The 16,591-nt window shown below is 41.6% G+C and overlaps 1 protein-coding gene across 3 annotated transcripts in view; it reads left to right on the top strand.

Annotated features, from left to right (window-relative positions):
- The window catches only part of LOC120517756 (phosphoinositide 3-kinase regulatory subunit 6), a 147,728-nt gene that overhangs the window by 46,501 nt on the left and 84,636 nt on the right, over nt 1-16,591 (top strand). The window contains exon 1 of one of the 3 annotated variants that reach the window (XM_039740222.1): nt 8,216-8,529. The exons of the other annotated variants lie outside the window; for them this stretch is intronic. The gene's annotated coding sequence lies outside the window, so the exon portion shown is untranslated. Of the gene's footprint in view, nt 1-8,215; nt 8,530-16,591 lie in introns of those variants that run through there. 3 annotated transcript variants of the gene reach the window in all.

The following is a 16,591-nucleotide window of genomic DNA, read 5'->3' on the forward strand; positions in this document are numbered from 1 at the left end:
CATCTGTCACACTAGTATGGCCATTTTCAAACATTTCAATCCGCTCATAGACGACTAAACCATGTTTCAGAGATTGCATTATTCCTTGCCCTGGTTGAAATGATTTCCTTAATATTTCAGAAATTGCTAACTTTATGTTGATGAGCTGAACATTGAGTGCTAAACTCAGTAGCACAATCTTGAGAGGAGTAGGATAACATGCTAAAAGTAACGTGCATTGCGCAGTGTGATTACTTTGTAAAGAAACGAGTAACCTAACACAATACTCATTTTGCTGAAGTAAAATGACCTGTGTCATCATTATGGCAGCAGCACTGGCTGTAGGACAAGTGGCACACGTATCGGTATGCCACTCCTTCACAGGGTTCAATTGCACAGCCATAAGGCTGCGCCTTGTGTTCTCCACTAGCAGAAACCTATAAATGAAGAGTCAGTTTAGCTTCTCTGCTACAGAGCTGCTGAAATAGTGTGATCAGGTGACGTAGTGGCCAGTGTTCATACCGCGAATCATCGATGATTCAGGTCAGTCAGGGAAGTTATAATGAGATGAATATTATTTACTTTACCACACATACAGGGCTAAACATATTTATAAAACACAAGAAAATGATCACAAAATGATCACGCTTGTTCTCGGATTCATGGTAGCCGATGGTGATGTTTAAGTCTGTTACGCACAGGTTAATGACATTGGAGCTCCTGGGAAAAGGAGAACTCCAGTAGCATACTTGCCCACGTAAACGCAGTGTAAGAAGAACGACCCATAAGACATTGTGAAAGTTTGGGACAGCCACCCGTATAATTTTTCCCGGCTGCAAAACTGATGCCAAAGCTCAGACATGTTCATACAACAGAGTCCAAAACAGAACTACTCTATTATCGACAAGATGGCGGCTTTAAAGGCCAGTAAGGGAAGTGATGTCATCAGGACCGGAACTGGAAATGACGTCGTTGGCTGTCCCAGAGCCGGGCGGGATTTCCCTAGAATGGTCTGCAAGAGATCGAGAGAGAGAATTAGTGCACTTCGCCACCCCCTGGTCCGGCGTGGAAATTAAATGTATTCAAGCCCTAAGTTGTTTCCTAAACATGTGTGTGTGACAGCAGTTTTTTAGGCTTCGGTCTTAAGCTGGTTTCTCCACTTATTCCAGTTTTGATTGTGTGGCTAAACCCACTCGATGCGCTTTACAAATGCATTCATATGGTCAGGAAGGGGCTGGAGAAATGGCAGACCCCACACACAGGAAAATGGGACCACAATTATACTGTAAGCTATGAATAACTAGCCTTTGTAAGATGTACTGTATGTCCAAATAAGATCCAAAAGTGTAGATTAGATTCTGTTTAATTTCATCTGTTAGTTTTGTTTTATACTGCTTCTTTTAGTTCGTCTGGCAGTTATTTTTGTGTTTTTACTGCCAGCTACTTTTACTTGAATGACTTCACCTTACTGATTATTTCACATTTCCTCAGAATAAAGCTGTGCCTGTATTTACACATTAAAGAACCCAAAATCCTCCAGTAAGTTCCCTTCATGTATATATTTTAAGTATTTAACTTTGCTACCAGTATGGGTAATGGCAGAAGTTATGAAAATGTGAAGATCTTGATGAATGCAGACCTCTTTTAAACTGCTGCTGGTGTGAATGTGTGTGAGACCTCGCACACTCTGTAGTAAAACTACCAGTCAGTATCAAACATTGATTTTATTTCCTTTAATGAGGAATACATTCAGGTAAACTGTAAATGTGAGAACTCGCATCTAACATGACAGTGCACTGTTTGTTATTTCATCAAACCATTTAATACAGACTTGATTTGGTATGACGGTGCTTTCCACATAAGTGACAGCTCACATCTGCAAAGAATATTCATTTAAAGCAGATGGGTGAGTGACAGTGGTGGCTTTGAAAATGATGGGGTAACAAGGAGATAGATAGGCTTCAAAGGCACTATATGATAGTTAGATAGGCTTCAAAGGCACTATATGATAGTTAGATAGGCTTCAAAGGCACTATATGATAGTTAGATAGGCGTCAAAGGCACTGATAGTTAGATAGGCGTCAAAGGCACTGATAGTTAGATAGGCTTCAAAGGCACTATATGATAGATAGGCTTCAAAGGCACTATATGATAGTTAGATAGGCGTCAAAGGCACTATATGATAGTTAGATAGACGTCAAAGGCACTATATAATAGTTAGATAGGCGTCAAAGGCACTATATGATAGTTAGATAGGCTTCAAAGGCACTATATGAAAGTTAGATAGGTGCCAAGGCACCATATGATAGACCAGTGTTTCCCAAACTCTGTCCGGGGGGCACACTGTAGCTGCAGGTTTTTGTTCCAACCAGATTCCTAATCAGTGACAACACCTGATAACACGCTGATCTCATTTAATTAGCTAGTATTTTTTTTTCTTTTATTCGACATTCAGAAAATCACAGCAGGATGATTTTTACATTTATAAGACATTAAGAAATATTTCTTCTTCTGCTGTAGATTTAAATGCTTAGCTCTCTGTTGTTGATTTCATTATATTTTTCCCTTTCTCTGTGCACTTTTCCTCTTCATTGTATCTTATTAAAGACAATTAAAAATGAGCAGAGCAAACATGCTGGCAAACAACACGGAATAGTCAAAGGCTGCAACTACTTTAGCATCAGATCCAATAATTAGTAAATAATGGATTAATTAAACGATTAGAACACAGAATGAAAATCAAGATGCAAATACTGTTAAAAAGAAAAAATACATTATTCCCATATAACTGCTTGGTACATTTTCATATTTTCTTTTTTTAGCAGACTTAGTTTTCTAATTTCTATATTGTTCCCAAAACACAGAACTTGGGAAATAACACATCACTTAATTAGCCTAGGATTCCAATTAAAAACAGAGGCTGGTTGGAGCAAAAACCTACAAGGGTCCCCAGGACTGAGTTTGGGAAACACTGTGATAGAGCGATGTTAAAGGCACTACATGGTAGACAGATCAAAGTGAAAGGCACTATATAATAGATAGATAGATAGATTTTAATTTTAGCATAGTAAGCAGGATAGATAGATAGATAGTATGGCCACTAGAGGGTGTCACTGATTCCCAAACCTCAGACACAGCTACTCAGAGACAGTCTTGGGTTCAAATAAACTTATTTTCTCAAAAGTACCTTTGACAAGCTTCTTTTGACTCAGCACTGCACAATCCAATCCTTTTCTTTTCTTTTCTTTTCTTCCACCTTCACGCCTTCCAGCAAACTTTGGGCAAAGTGGAGGGCTCTCTTTTAAACCCAACCTGGGAATACCTCCAGTATCCAAATCACTGTCTCCAAGAAGTACTTCCAGGTCAGGTCACACCATTCTGGAACCCTCGTGGGACTACAGCTCCCATGCTGCCCTGCAGACATCTATACATTGGCTTGCCATAAGAGATGCTGCTACCTAGTGTATAGGGGGGGGATTTGGGGGGGGAGGGAGTTCGGGAAGAGATGATGACATGTGCCACTATTCTTCTGGCCGGGAAAGGGACTGCTAATCATTCCAGTCGGGCTGCCGCTCGGTTAAGTGCGTCCATCCTTTATGTTGGTCTCTCAGCCGCGTAAGAAAGTCACAAATATTGTGGCTGTGATATCAGTCTCAGTGCCTCAGTTGATGCATTGCCCCTCCATGTCTGCATGGGAGTAGGAATATCATGCCTCTCTTCCTAACCATTTGTTATACTGACCACCCAGCCAGGTAAGGGAACTTGGTCCATCTTGGCAGGAATACCAGTCCATCCATTACATTAGATAGATTGATAGATAGATATGAAAGGCATTATATAATAATTGATAGATAGATATTAGAGGGGACTGGGCAGTCTCATGGTCTGGAATCCCTACAGATTTTATTTTTTTCTCCAGCCGTCTGGAGTTTTTTTTTTTTTGTTTTTTCTGTCCACCCTGGCCATTGGACCTTACTATTATTCTATGTTAATTAATGTTGACTTATTTTATTTTCTTACTGTGTCTTTTATTTTTCTATTCTTCATTATGTAAAGCACTTTGAGCTACTTTTTGTATGAAAATGTGCTATAGAAATAAATGTTGTTGTTTATGTTGAGAGGCAATATATGATAGATGGATATAAAAGGCAGATAGATAGTTAATTTAGCGTAGTTGGCAGGATTACATAGATAGATAATTTAGTATAGTTGGCAGGATTACATAGATAACTAATTTAGCGTAGTTGGCAGGATTAGATAGATAGATAGATAGATAGATAGATAGATAGATAGATAGATAGATTCTTCATTTCTCCCAATGGGAATGGTCCTAGCAACTGTAATCAACAGTAGCACCATCAGAATGGTTGCAATAATAATGGCCCAAATCACAAAAAAATCTAAATTAAAACTTTATTCAAAAAGAAACAAACCCAATGGATACCTTAGGGTATAAAATCCCCCAACAAAAGCAAACTATATTCAACATAGGAATCCCTGACAGATGTTTGTCTGATACTCATGAGCCACCAACTAATCTTACAGCCAGTAAGGTGTGCAGGTCTGCAGCTCATTGGTGCAATAGATAACAGAGCATAGCTGGAATATGGGATATCAAAAAATTAACTTTATTTTTTTTTTTAGTTTTTGTATAATCTCTCTGAGGGCAGATTCACTTGTATATTGAGAGACTGGAAATGCATGCATCAGGTATGCAAATACAAATTACTGTACAAGGAATGACAAAACGGTAATAATCTGTCTGTTTGCTCTTACATAATGCTACTGGTCAGTGTTCAAAATTATAAAATATATTATCTGGGCATGTTTGGCTTGCAATTTGAGTGTTATATTGTACTATCATCAAAAGGTAGCCACAGTAATCAGTTTGTCTTAGCCATTTGGAAGTGGATTTAAAATTAATGTTTAACACAAATTGTTCAGATAAGACATGCAAAAATAAAAGAGACAATGATGGCATTTATGTTGGGATGGTTGGACTTATATTACTATAAGAGCAGCGGCTCATCCGTTTTATTGGACAGCGATCGAGCATTGCCCATTGCAATAGACGGCAGACCATTTCTAAAACCTTCTTGCCTTGCTTTTACTCTCGTGTCGCCATGTCGCCATCTTGGTCAAGTCAAAACTGAGCTGCTTAGGCACAAGCGATCACAGGGCAATTAGCTGAGTATTTAATACACCCCGGTTTCCGATTTTCTCAATGTCGCTTATGTTTCAAGGTGTTGCAGACATAAGGCAGCCTTCAGGTCCACTTTGCGACTCCATCCAAGTTCGCAGCCCATTTCAAGACAACAGTCAAGACAAGCTGGCACCTGGGATTGTGTGTGTTGTAAATCAGCGGTAAATTTAAAATCCTTTGTAAATGAGGACAAGACAAAGATTTCGGGCAATACCGTCACCCCTTTGATAAACCCCAGGGCCTCAGCGAGCCCCAAACACCAACACGAGCACACTTGTACAGTCCTGGGTTCAAACAACCGAAGGTTTTATTTTAAATACCTCCAAATATGACACAAGCACAAGCAAAATACAAGTCTTCCTCTAAAAATATTTCTTCCCTGCCGCACTAGTCTCCTCCACTCAAGCGTTGCTCCACTACCTCCCAGCTTCGACTCGCCTGAATAAGGGAGTGCGGTCCCTTTTATTACAGATGCGGGAGTACTTCTGGTGTCAGGGCGACTGCTCGATGAAAGCACTTCTGGATCACACGGAAGTCCATAATAGGAACTTGTCTCCCTACAGCGCCCTCTTGTGTCACCCAGTGACCCCAGCAGGGCTGCTCTGCCAGACTGCACATCCTGGCATGCCCTGCTGGTTCCCAACTGTGCATCGAACTCCGGGGCTGCTGCCACCTAGCGTGTTGGGGGAATAAAAAACCTCCATCAACATCTTCTTTTTTTAATGGGCTGTCCGTTCACCCTTTCCGGTCCTTCCTTCCAGGTGTGCTCCCTTTCCTGGCCATATACAGTGGTACCTCGGTATACGTCCGCTTTGCAATAAGTCCAACTTGGTATACGTCCTGTTTGGACATGAAAACTTTTGCTTGGTATACGACCTTTGTTTGGAATACGACTCGTATGGTACCCTTGTTTACCTCTCTCGAGACAAAGCCACGACTGCCTACAAGCCTCAGTACGGCAGTTGCTAGTATTCAATGAACAACCCGCGTGCTACTTGCTGTATAGGATTGTTCGATGATGCTTTTGTCCATTGCTTTATGTTCGGGTGTTGATTGCTATGGTCTGCGTCTTTTGAGACGTATGACTGCCGGAGGGAGGGGATGTGGTTTAGAAGGCACGCTGTATGGAGAGTTGGTTAAACATGGTTCAAAATAAACAGCATTCGAAACGTTATTCTGAGTGTGTCACTACTTCAATCTAGAGAACACTACACTACCTTTGTTTACTTCTATCTTTTATCTTCTATCTACTTTGTTTGGAATACGACTCATATGCTACCCTTGTTTACCTCTCTCGAGACAAAGCCACGACTGCCCACGAGCGTCAGTACGCCAGTTGCTAGCATTCAGTGAACAACCCGCGCTATAACTCTCTGTGAATATTCACGTGATTTTGTGTTTTTGTGCGTAAATTTGAATTGATTGTTGAAAAGTATGAAGGTGGCATGCGTATCTGGGACACAGCTGCTGCATACCGTATGCCGAGAACGACAGTATCTACGATTGCGAAAAACAAAGACGTTATTAAAAAGTAAAGTCAGGTTAAATTTTCATTTATTTCATCTAATTGCTTTTGTATTTATGTATTTTAGTATTAAGCAGTGTTTAAATTATTTTATACAACCCCATCAATGTATAATAAGCCAATAAAAATAGGATTTTTTTTCATGGGAACTCATCATTTTCCCTTTATTTCTTATGGAAAAAATTTGTTTGGTATATGTTCTGTTTGGTATAAGTCAAAGGATCTGGAACGGATTAAGGACGTATATCGAGGTACCACTGTGTAGATAAATGTCCGGGGGTCTGGTGGAGCTAATCCCAGCCAGCACAGGTTGCAAGGCAGGAATAAATCCCTGGGCAGGGCGCCAGCAAGGCACACACACACCCACACACCAAGCACACACTAGGGTCAATTTAGGATCGCCAATGCTCCTAACCTGCATGTCTTTGGACTGTGAGAGGAAACCCACGCAGACACGGGGAGAACATTCAAACTCCATGCAGGAAGGACCCGTTAAGCAAACCCAGGTCTCCTAACTGCGAGACAGCAGCGCTACCACTGTGCCGCCATGCCATCCTCCATTTACTTATAAGGAAAGCAAAAACAACACGTGGTGTCCGGGTACAATCAGCTGCTTTAAGCACTGGAACAAGAATGTCAAGGGCAGGGGGTGGAGCTCCTCTCCGTATGGTCACTTAAGCCAGAGGTGACGCCTCCTTCTGGACAGTCGCGCTTTAATGGCCCGGGGCTGGAAGGGGCGGAGTCAGTTGCCCTCACTGTGCTGCAGAGGGGGGGAGTAAGAGACAAGGCAATTAGTAGCAGCGCCTCCTCTGGTCTTGAAGTGGTAGCACATCCCTGTGATGCATTATGAATACTGCTCGACTTCCTGAATAAAGCGTTCAGATTATTTAATTTTTTTTTACGTAGTGCCTTTCTCATGAACTCTAGGGTGTTTATAAATTACTGTATCACTGGAATGGAACAATTTAATGCTACATGAACTAATATCACATTTTTAGATCATTTCTTTTAACACACGCTCTTTTCAAGGTGTTAAGACTGAACATTAGGGCGATAGTGACAAGAACAGGCCATTCAGCCCAACAAACCCATTCACCCTTTTCACCCACACTGTCCAAGTTGAGATCTGAAAGTCCTCGAAACTCCCACTCTCTACCGCACATCATGGTCATTTATTCCGTGTGTCTTTGGCTCTTTGTGTGAAGCAAAACTTTCTGATATTAGCACAACGTGTACCCTTGAGTTTCTCACAGTATCCTCCATGTTCTTGTTGAACAGATTGTGGTGTGCGAGGCAACTTAGAAGCCTTCTTAGTTCAGCGCTGCAGGGAGAGTGTTAAAACGACAAGGGGAGTACTCTGCCTCACACAGACACGTTCATTTCAAAGCAGAGTTGTTTCTTTCTTTAGCTGTAACATTTTCTTTTTTGCCCGCCAACGCATTTCAGCAGGACAGGAAGTGTGATAAATATAACAGCAGCTGTGAAGGCCGCTTGTAAATAAAGTGAGAACGTAATAAAACCTGCCGTGCAGAAGCAGTCATTAAGGTCACTGGCCTCCATGTTTGACTCCGGTAAGCTGAACGTGGATGTTTCTCTGCTGCTTTGGCAAATACCAGGAACGTAGATAAATCGGCTTGATAAGAGCTCTCCTGAATTCCCCCTCCAACCACCAGCCACCCCCCCACCTCCTTGACGCCTGTGAAGAGGAAGTTATTTGGTCAACTTGGGGACATTTCACGCGTTAAACGCTCTCTGGCTCTCACAGCGACTTAGACCGTGGCTTTGCTCTTCCAGATGCCAGCTTCTTTTCTCCCAAATTAAGGTAAGGTGAGGATTTTAGGGGGTGATACCCCTACACTCCACCTCTTTGATAACGCAGAAGTTGCTTGCAAATGCAGTTGTTTTAACTTTTTAAGTTTGCTTAAAATGAATGTGCTTTCTCTGTAGCAAAAATTTAAATGCTGATGGTGGCAGTTGTCCCAAAGCGGGTGCAGGTTGCTATGGAGCGAGATTGCATTAAGGCTGCCCGCTGCCGTGTTGCAAGTGGGGAGCTCGGGACCCCAGTGTGACGTGAAGTGGGAAGAAGATTTTGAATGGCTACTCTCTCTTTTTGGTAGCACTTTTGAGCTTAGTGTAAAAAGAAAAAAGAAAAATGAAATTTGGGATTCTGCCATTAAAGTCAGTCAGGTATTTTCTAACCCGCTTTGTCCTGAACAGAGTTGTGGGGGGTGCTGGAGCCTATCCCAATCAGCATAGGGCGCAAGGCAGGAACAAACCCTGGACAGGGCGCCCATCCCTTACAGGGTGCTGTCTTTAAAGTGATATTGGAAGTTAGATGTGTTGTGTCCCCGTTATCTAGCCAAGACTTGTGTGAAGTGTGAACTGAGGTGTTTGTGAGGACTTACCTCTTTTTTAGCTGCTTGATATATTCATCCTTTACCTACCACTCTGAGCTTTGTGTTTCTGCAGTGTGCCAGCTATTACGCCCCCCTTTAGTTCTGTATGGCCACCATTTATTTACTCCCGGTGCCACAGTTCAATGTGGTCCCTTTTGAGCTCTGATACTTTTATATAGCTTCTTGAAATGTGGACCACCCAAACTGCTCTTTCCATGACTGAATAAAATAAACGTTTTGGTGCAAGTCTCTTCTGATTAGTCTTCCAACTGTTTTTTTTATGCAACTGCCAACTAGCTAAGCTTCAGAAAACGTTGTGGAGAAGCTCTGATTCAAGTGAAGGCTCATGTCTGTTCATGCGAAAATATTAAAAATAAAATGAACTCCTAGAAAATAAACCCAAACTCGCTCATTTTTCATCCTGAGGGTATGTAAAGTACCAGTGAAGTCGGCAGCATCGGGAAAGATGCCTCAACCAGTCCTTTGCAATGTAGATTAAAAATTGTTTTTAAAAAAACAAATCTCCCAAAATACATTATTACATAAAAATGACAGTGCAGAGATTAGCAGTGTTCTATCTGGGATGTGATGTGTGTGGAATAATGCAGAATTAATATTTAATAATCGCTTTAGTCCTGGGATGACATACTTTTTATACTTCGACCTTGTCTTTTTTTTTTTTTTGATTTTTTTTGATTTTACTGTAATCATTCCATACAAATAGACAATTTTTACAAAAATAGGATTGAAAACAAATCAACCCTCACACCTGAGAAAGAGAGCATGGCCAACAGAGTAAAACGTAAAGCTAGTAAAAATAAATAAATTGATAAGCTTAACTGCGGTGGGCTGGCGCCCTGACCGGGGTTTGTTTCCTGCCTTGTGCCCTGTGTTGGCTGGGATTGGCTCCAGCAGACCCCCGTGACCCTGTAGTTAGGATATAGCAGGTTGGATAATGGATGGATGGATTATAAGTTTAATAAGCAAATAAAGATAAATGGAGAAGAAAAAGAAACAGAAAGAGAATCTGCTTCCTCGGTGCTTTAAGAGCTTATTCTAAAATATTATTGATCAGATCCTGCCAGGTTTTGAAAAAGTTCTGCTCAGATCCTCTAACTGAGAATTTGATTTTTTCCAATTTCAAATAATATAAAACATCAGTTACCCAATGACTTAAAAGAGGAGAGTTAGGGTTCTTCCAGCTGACCAACATAAGTCTGTGTGCCAATAGTGTAGTGAAGGCAATCACAGTTTGTTTGTCCTTCTCCACTTTAAGACCATCTGGAAGACCACCAAACACAGCTGTTAGCAGATTAGGAGAGATTGTGACACCAAGGCTGTTAAAGATTTTGGTCCAGAATGATGTTAATTTGGTGCAGGCCCAAAACATGTGACCCAGTGAGGCTGGAGCTCGATTGCAGCGTTCGCAGGTTGTTGCTCTGGAAACATTTTGGACAATTTTAAGCAAGACAGATGTGCTCGATATATAATTTTAAGTTGAATAATTCTATGCTTTGCGCATATGGAGCTCGAGTGAATTCTCTGCATTGCCACTTTCCACTCCTTTTCTGATATATTAATTGAGAGATCTTTTTCCCAGTGTCCTCTTGGATCTTTGAAAGGGAGGGACTGTAAAATAATTTGATATATTGCAGATATGCTGTCAGAGTCCTCGAAACTACGTAATATTTTTTCCAGCATAGAGGAAGGTGGGAGATGAGGGAAAACTGGGCAGGTTCTGTTTAACAAAGTTTCTAATTTGAAGGTAGTGAAAGAAATGTGTTGCTGGAAAGTTACATTTGGAATGTAATTGGTTGTAGGATGCAAAGACGTTGTCTATGTACAGATCTCTAAGTGATTTAATTCCAAATGTTTTCCAGATATTAAAAACTGCATATGTTTGCGAGGGTTGAAAAAGGTGGTTCTCATGCAGAGGTGCCACCGATAAAAGCTTCTCCATCTTAAAATGCTTTCTACATTGGTTCTATATTCTGAGTGAGTGACGCACAATTGGGTTGTTCATATATTGGCGATAACTTGCAGTTATTGGGGCACAAAGCAGGGAATATAAAAAAGTACTGCAGGATTTTATTTCTATTGCGGACCAAGCCTGTGTATGTTCATCTATTTGTGTCCATGTCCAGGTTTTTATAGCTTGTATGTTTGCTGCCAAGTAATAAAACTGAAAGTTAGGTAGAGCCATGCCACCTTCTGCCTTAGGTCTTTGTAGAGTCGCTCTTTGGATACATGGATGTTTTAAATTCCAAATAAATGAGGTAATGGTTGAATTTAGTTGCTTAAAAATTATTTATTGATGTATATTGGAATGTTTTGAAATAAAAAAGAGAAGTCTAGGAAGGATATTCATCTTGACAATGTTAATTCTTCCAGCTAGAGTGAGATGAAGGGTTGACCCTCTATGCAAGTCTTGCTTATTTTTTTTCCATACAGACAGTGACATTTTGTTGATAAAGAGATTTATGTTTACTTGTGATGTTTACCCCTAGGTATTTAAACTGATCTGCAATGATAAAATGGAGGGTGTCCAATCTGATATTGTATGCTTGAGGATTGACATGGAAGAGCACACTTAAATACAAATTAATTCTGAGACCAGAAATCTCTGAAAATTCTGTAAGTGCTGTTAGGACTGCAGGCATAGTATTTTGTGGGTCTGACATATACAGTACCATATCATCTGCATATAGAGAATTGTTTTGTTCAAGTCCTTCTCTGATAATCCCTTTTATCTGATAAGCATATGCCAGGGGCTCAATGGCGATTGCAAAAAGTAGTGGTGACAAGGGGCATCCTTGTCTGGTACCACGTTCTAGTTTAAAGTAGTCTGAATTAATGTTGTTAATACAAACTGAAGCTTCTGGATTGGTATACAGTATTTTGATCCATGCACAAATGTTTGAGCCAAACCCACATGTCTCTAATGTAGTGAAAAGGTAGTTCCATTCAATAATATCAAATGCTTTTTCTGCATCTAACAATGATAATATCTCTGGGGTGTTTGACTTTACATTAAACAGGCGTCGAAGATTGGAAGCTAAGTGTCAGCATTTAATAAATCCAGTCTGATCTTGTGATATTACCGACAGCAGCACTTTCTCCATCCTCCTAGCAAGGACTTTGGAGAGTATCTTAACATCATTATTCAGAAGGGAAATTGGTCGTTATGATGCACATTGTAATACGTCCTTATTTTGTTTAGGAAAGATGGTGATTAATACTTGGTGAAATGTTTGAGGTAGAATTTGATTGTCTCTAGCTTCTGTGACTGTTGCTAATAGGATGGGAGCTAGCTGAGTGGAGAATTTCTTATAAAATCGCCAGGGTAGCCATCAGGGCCTGCTGCTTTCCCAGTCTTAAGTGACTTTATAGCATTTAGTAATTCTGATAGTGCCAAAGGTTTATCCAATTCCTCTGCACTAAAAGTATCTATTTGTGGTATCTGTAATGCATCCAGAAATGCATTAGATTGTGTGTTGTCTTCTTTAAACTCAGTAGAATTTAAGGATTTATAGTAGTCTCTAAATGTGTGTATTATATTTTTATGGCCAATGATTTTGTCTCCGTTTGTGTTGGTAATTGCAGGGATTGCATTGCAAACTTCTTGCATCGACCTTCTCTACGGTGATACTGTGAATGATCCATCTAAAGAGCTCCAAATTCTAAAAGGTGCTATATGCCACAAGTACGAGTTGACCACTTTGAAAGCCTTTTGCACTCAGGGCTGGCCTTTCGTCTCTCTAATGCAGAGATGGAGAACATTTAGAATGCAGTCCTGAGCAAAGGATGCCATCCGAAGAGAAGCATTTCAGTGAAAGCGGTTGTGATCTGAAATCCATCAGCACCTGCCAACCGCGGGCACTTCCATTTTCTGACAGCTACATTCGCTGCTGGATCCTTTATGCTTTCGGCCTTTCAAATGATGGATCACTAATCAGGGGTAGAACGATTTGTTTGGGCTCCTGTGGCTTGGTGTTCGTGTGTTGTCAGTTAGTACTGAATTTGCATGGTATACAGCAGTGCCATAATGGAATATTATATTGTTAAACATTATCAGTTCAAATTTCTGCACATTTCACAGTTGATGTACTCTGGACGAAGAAGAACCATCTCCAGCTCCACATGACAAAGATGGACCTCTTTTTGATGCCAAATCGTCCATCTGTTCACCACCCATTCCCTGTTCAGCATGGCTCATTATCACTATCAAGTCAGAATTCAACCTTGGGGTAGTGATCCATGACCATCTGTCCTCCACGGACCATGTTGCACTGATCTCTTGGTCTTGTAGATTCACTAAATACAACATCTGCAAGATCAGTTCATATCTGATGGAGTATGCAGCACAACTTCTGTTCCAAGCTTTGGTCTTGTCAGCTTTGGTCTGGACAGTCTGTGCTGGCAGAAGTACCAGCATGTGTCATTAAGCCACTGTAGAAGATAATCAAAATGCAGCAGCACATCTGGTGTTTAACCAGACAAGGTGGGCACACATCAGTGCTCCTTTCAGGTCACTAAACTGTCTCATATTAAGTTCAAATCCTTGCTGATAGAGTAAACTAGTGGTTGGAACCTATGTATGGAGACACTTGTGAGGTCCTATGCTCCTTCTTGACCACTCGGGTCTGTTGATGAGAGCATCTTGTGATGCTGTCTCCATGTCGCATTAAATCCTAATGCATACTCTTCATGTGTAGCTCCTAGCTGGTGGAATGAGCTGCCCACCTCCGTCTAAACTTCGGCATCCCTCATTGTGTTTAAGAAGCCTTTGAAGACTCTCTTGTGCTGTAAATATCTGTCTTATTGATAATGGCTTTGACGAGAAGGTGAGTGTCTTGTAACTCGCTTACACTTTGTGCTGAGCACTTCACTTGCGATGATCAATTTTGTACCCTTGTCCTGTCACACTTTTGCCAAACGGTCCCCCACTCTGATGTTTCCTCGATTAAGTAGGACCTCTTTCATAAATCGCTTTGGATAGAGGTTTTCGTAAACAGAAATGTAAACACTTTTAGGAGAGAAAGAACTTCGATTGTGACTGACTTGGGTTGATCAAACCACGATACCTCTGTTGTTTCCAAACAGTCCCCCGAACTGACATTTCTTCGATTATGTTGACCTCTTTAGTAAGTCGCTTTGGATAAGGGTTTTCTATGCATATAAATATAAACTTTTTTTGGAGAGAAAGAGCTTTGATTGTAACCAACTTGGGTTGATTAGACCAGGATGCTTCTGTCACTGGGGTTTTAATGCTACCCCCTAAATTTCTGTGTGTATTCTCCACTCGACTGGCATTTATTGTGCTCATTTAGGACTTCTTGTGTTTATAGCTAATTTATTTATTGTTTTGGCAACTGTCCTTGCCGGTCCTAGGTCTCTCACAGGATACAATCAGACTGAACTAGTTTAGAGTCATTCATATTAGCCTAACATGTTGGTCCTTGGGGATTTGGGAGGTAACTGTAGTAACTTGTAAGAAAAGTCACGTAGGAACAAGAACGAGCAAACTCCAGACAGACCGTAAGTGGGCTTTAGGTTCATTAATTAGTGAGATCCAGCGAGTAAGCCACAGCTAACACCACTGATGTATTTGGGAGGACTTCTGTATTTACAAGCAATCTTTATGGGTGCAGAATGATGGCATAGCGGACCGCTGCCATCTCACAGAGCTCACACCCTGGTTAGACTTCAGTTTTAGCATCGATTATTCACAGTCTCTTTGTGTCAGTCTGGGGATTACAATCTCAGTCACCATTTAAAGGCACACTGTCAGGCAGACTTACATATTGACCATGTCTGAGAGTGGCTTGTGATGAATTGGAGTGTGACTGTAACTGCGGCTGTCGGGGTCACATCTGGCTCCCTAACTTTTCAAACATGAAGTCTGTGGAGGAAGACAGGACAGACAAGAGGAATAATTTGGGGCACCAACTCGGTCGTCATGTTTTTAGCATTTGTTGGTCAAACACAAAGTTTCAGAAATCAAACAAAACAAATTGCCACATGGTCTTAAACAACAGGCTCTGGTAGCTTGTGTAAAGGGACAGTCGCTCGGGAGCTCGATCCGGCGATTCACTCTCGGGGAAACGCCGACTCCTTTTGGGGAGCTGGGCTTCTTATGACGGTGTGTCCTGGAAGGGGCGGAGTTATGTGCCCTCACTGGGTGTTTCTCAGAGGACAGGAGGGGAGAGAAGGAGAAGAGACACATCAGAAGCATCAGAGCCCCCTCTTGCCCCTGGTGGGTTATCACATACCTCGTTCAAGCCCGTGAGGAGGTCTGTTGATGCGCATACATGACAAATTAGATGCTGTTACTATGTGCACTGCATGGCTTTTCAGGTTAATGAGAGGGCAGCCATTATTGCACCAGTACGCTCACCACACTTAGGTGGTGAATGGGTGAGAGAGAGAGCGCCAATAAGAGTCAGGAGAAGAACGGACAAGCATCGTAATGGGCATTGGGATATAGCCTACTCTTTTCCAAAGATGCCCAAGAAATGTTAATGACCACAGAGAGCCAGGGCCTTATTTCTGGCATCTTATTTACAGCACAGTGTCTCCATCCCTGTGCTGGGGCATTGGGATCCAAACCCTAAAACACAGGGTAAGTGCCACATCTTCCAAGCTTTTCCCTAGATGGTCTCCCATCCAAGTACCAGCCGGGTACAAACTCACTTGGCTTGTTCTGAAGCACAGGTGGTATTACTGCTGCTGATAAAGGATAACCTTTTGTCCAATGAGGAAGAGCTGTCTTTCAATTTCCAAAGATAAGCTACCCTGAAGAGTCTTTGAAGGTCAGCGGCACGCACTACTTGAGAAGATGTCTAGTTGGAGGCTGTGTCAAATTTGATGACTGCAGTTGCCAAGTGTAATTGCCAAATTACATGACCAGAAATTGCACAGGGTGACTGATTTCAGTACACTTTCAAATCTTAGTGCTGCAAAAGAGCAACAAGGCTGCCTCATTTTGGCAGCCAATGAAATGCAGCACATTAGAATAAGAAGAGGAACACCTCACAAAGTTAAACAAAGGTCGTGGAGAAGAAGAAGGTAGTCACCATCCTCATCGCAAAGACAATGGTGCTGTTGTGATTCAAGGGTGAGGGATCCTTCAAGGCTCCTTCAGCCAAGCCAGGCCTTTCCAGCCTGGCCTCACCCCAGGCAATCTGACCTCCCAACTACACAGGAAGGTTTTAGCCCACTGACGCCCAAACTAATAATAATCCTTTACATTTATATGGTGCTTTTCTTACTACTCAAGGTGCTTAATGTGGACAGCATGGGGAGCCACTTCAGCCACCACTAATGTGTTCATAGAACAGTAGCCATTTTTGTGCTAGTATGCTCACCACAAATAAGCTGTTAGGTAGTGAAGTGGTGAGAGAGAAAGCTAATTAGAGACGGGTGATGACTACGGGGCCAGAATGACTAAGCCATGGCTCTATGACTAAGCTTTTCTCACTGCTCAGA

Source organism: Polypterus senegalus, chromosome 17 (genome assembly GCF_016835505.1).
Source record: "Polypterus senegalus isolate Bchr_013 chromosome 17, ASM1683550v1, whole genome shotgun sequence".
Lineage (NCBI taxonomy): Eukaryota > Metazoa > Chordata > Cladistia > Polypteriformes > Polypteridae > Polypterus > Polypterus senegalus.